Source organism: Gopherus flavomarginatus, chromosome 20 (assembly GCF_025201925.1).
Source record: "Gopherus flavomarginatus isolate rGopFla2 chromosome 20, rGopFla2.mat.asm, whole genome shotgun sequence".
Taxonomy (NCBI): domain Eukaryota; kingdom Metazoa; phylum Chordata; order Testudines; family Testudinidae; genus Gopherus; species Gopherus flavomarginatus.
Genome location: NC_066636.1, coordinates 5,623,476 through 5,626,640, shown reverse-complemented (window position 1 = coordinate 5,626,640; position 3,165 = coordinate 5,623,476).

Here is a 3,165-nt window from a genome sequence, read left to right as displayed (position 1 = left end):
CCTCTCCCTGTCTGTAGCTCTGCTTCTGAATCTTCCATTTATATAGGGACCAAATGCCAAATCCTTGTGATGATGAACTAACTGGGAAAGGTTCTCTTGGCTCCACTGGGACTGGAGTTTCATCATCACCTGCTGGACCCAAATGGGAAGCGAGTAGCAGTCTGGCCTCTCACTTCACAGAGGCTTTGACTGACTCATGCATGCCATCAGGAGGCCAGCTGTAATTAACCAGAGGGAGAGAAGTGGGTTTATTGACTTCCTTCTGATGTTCCAAAACACCACTCCCAACACATAAGCCATGCCAGTGATTTGATCGTTAATCGTGAGCTGAGGATGAGTTATTTATTAGGTTCGCAGTGTTCTTGTAGCAGGATATTAGAGAGACAAGGTGGCCAAGGGAATATCTATTATTGTACCAACGTCTGTTGGTGAAAGAGACCAGCTTTTGAGCTTACACAGAGCTCTTCTTCAGGTCTGGGAAAGCCCGTCTCTTTCACCACCAGAAGTTGGTCCAATAAAAGATGTTACCTCACCCACCTTGTCTTTCTCATTTATTGGGTACCAGGACACAGACAGAATTAGCGAGCCCAGCGCTGGCTGAACTTGTCAATTTCAGATGCACCTAGGGAGCTGCTCAGTTTCTTAGATCCAAAACAAATTAGGAGTTTAGTGGCCAGGGAATTGAGCAACTAGTTTGCTAAGGAGCCAGCCAGACATTCAGGAATCTGCATAGGGGACAAGCGGGATTCCCCTTGCAGCTGCAAGGAAAGCTGGGTGCGGTTTATCCTCAGGATGGCCCAGAGTCAAGCCGTCTGGTGGTTGTTTGCCAGGAGGGAGTGGAAACAGATGCTACCCCCAGGGAAAAGCTGAGCCATAGAAACAATAGTAATAGATTTTAAAACAGCAGAAAAATAAATGACAACAAAGTGGAAAAAGTGAAATAATTATATGATGCAAGAAAGATAACAGATAATGCCCCCCTTCCTGCAGCCCTCTGGGACTGTCAAGAAGAATCATGGCTTTATGCATATAGACTAGTGTCAATAGGCTCTGGGTTTTATTTCCAGATCTGCCACAGATTTTAATCTCTATGTGACTCAGTTTCTCTGGCTGGCCAGTGGGAATACTAGTCCCCCTGTGTCTGGGAGGCAGTGTGGACCAGTGGATACATGCTGGACTAGGACTCCTAGCTTCTACTTCTGGCACTGCTGCTGTGTGACCTTCCCCTCACTTTCCTCCCACCACCCTGTAGTCTGTTTAGATTGTTAAGATCCTCATGACCTGTCTCTTGCTATGCACAACACTTAGCAGAATGGCCCTGTAATCGCAGGATCTAATGTTCTCCTGTAATACAAACAAGGACGTATGGCCCCTTTTCTCAACCATCCCGTAGAAGTTAATCTCTGCTGTGAGGCGAGGTGTACTGGTTTTAAACAGCCTGTGCCGTTATGGCAGCACCTATAGGCCCCACTGAGATGATGGCTGGGCACTAACCAGACACATAGCGAGAGAGAGGCCCTGTCCCAACTAGGGTTGCCAGATGTCCAGTTTTCGGCCAAAAAGGCTGGTCAAAAAAGGGACCTGTCAGTGTCCGGTCAGATGTACCGACCCTAAAAGTCCAGTTACCAAGTGCAGGGGCTGGGGGAGTGGTAGCCGGTTGCCCAGCCCTGAAGAGGCGGCTCCTGAGACAGCAGACATGCACCAGCTTAGGCGGCCCCTTTGGGGAGCACGGTTTGCAGGGCTGTGACAGAGGACAGAGTGGGAGGGGGCCCATGCAGAGCAGGGTTTGGGACATTCCCTGGGAGGGAAGGAATATGAGCTGCCTTGCCAGCCAGTGCTTCCCCCAGCCATGCTCTCAGGCAGCTCTGGGGTGGGGAGGGAAGGAGGCTGCTGGCAGGCAGCGCAGAGGGAGGCGGGAGGCTTCTGTGCTGGGAGGCCATGTCTTAGCTCATCAGTGGGGCTGACTGGCTGCTCCCATGTGGCCGTGACGCTCTTCTGACCTGCTCTCCCAGGCAGCCTGCTGGATCTGGAGTTTGCAAGTCCCTTGGGGCTGCTCACATTGGAGTTGCCCCAGGTTTAGAGAGGTGCCACTGGGACAGGAAGCTGCTTGTTAGGCCTCCTCTTAATTCAGATCCAAGGCTGTTAACTCCTAGGGACGGGTCCCTTGCTTACACCAGACCTGAATTTATTTCTCCGTGAGTCTTATGTCACAGTTCAAGTGCAGAGGGATACGTATTAAAGCAGCACAGTAGCAGGGAGAGCCACAAGCGACGAGGGCAGAGGAGCAGGTAAGAGGCGAGGCTTTGAGGGAAGAGGGGACAGGGACTCAGGGGAAGAGGAGGAGTGGAGGGGGGATGCAGGGTGGTCCAGTTTTCAGAAATTAGAAAGTTGGCAACCCCAGCTGAGATTAGGCAGCGCCTAGCAGTGCCAGGCACTATCCAGACACACAACGAGAGACAGTCAGTCCCTGCCCCAGCTGAGATCAGGGCCCCGTTGTGCCAGGCACTGGCCAGACTTACAGTGTGAGACAGACCCTGCCCCAGCTGAGATCAGGGCCCTGTTATGCCGGGTGCTGCCCAGACACACGGCGACAGACAGTCCCTGCTCCAACTGAGATCAGGGACCCATTGTGCTGTTGGTTGTGATCTGTTATACTATTATAGCTTATTAAAATAGTGTATGTTAAACCCAATATGTAATTAGTAAGGATATAGCAGCAATTCAAAATGGAGTCTGAACCACCACTTTGTAAACTCCATCTTGTCACCCCCTTTGTGCCCTGTCCTCCTGGCCTAGTTATAACTTGATCAAACTGGTTTTTCCCACTACTGGGCGATCTCAAGAACAATTTTACCTCGCACTGTTTCCCGCCTTTGCTGGGACGACACCACCAGAGGGTTCTCGATCCTCTTCTTCCATCCCGAGTGCAGGTCCTGGATTTCACTGCCGCTGCAGGCGTGCTGATAGCGAGATAATTAGGGAGCTCTTAGTCGGGGTTTTATACGGTTGATTGCCCCAGGGCAATTTTGGGCCTGAGCTTCATGCTCCTGTTTTAAAGCTGCTGTGTTAGTTTTCTATAGCCGCTGTTTTATTCATGCTTAACCCCTTCCCTGTATTGTACTTATTCCCTCAATACACTTACTTGTTTTTAACTGTACCTATAGT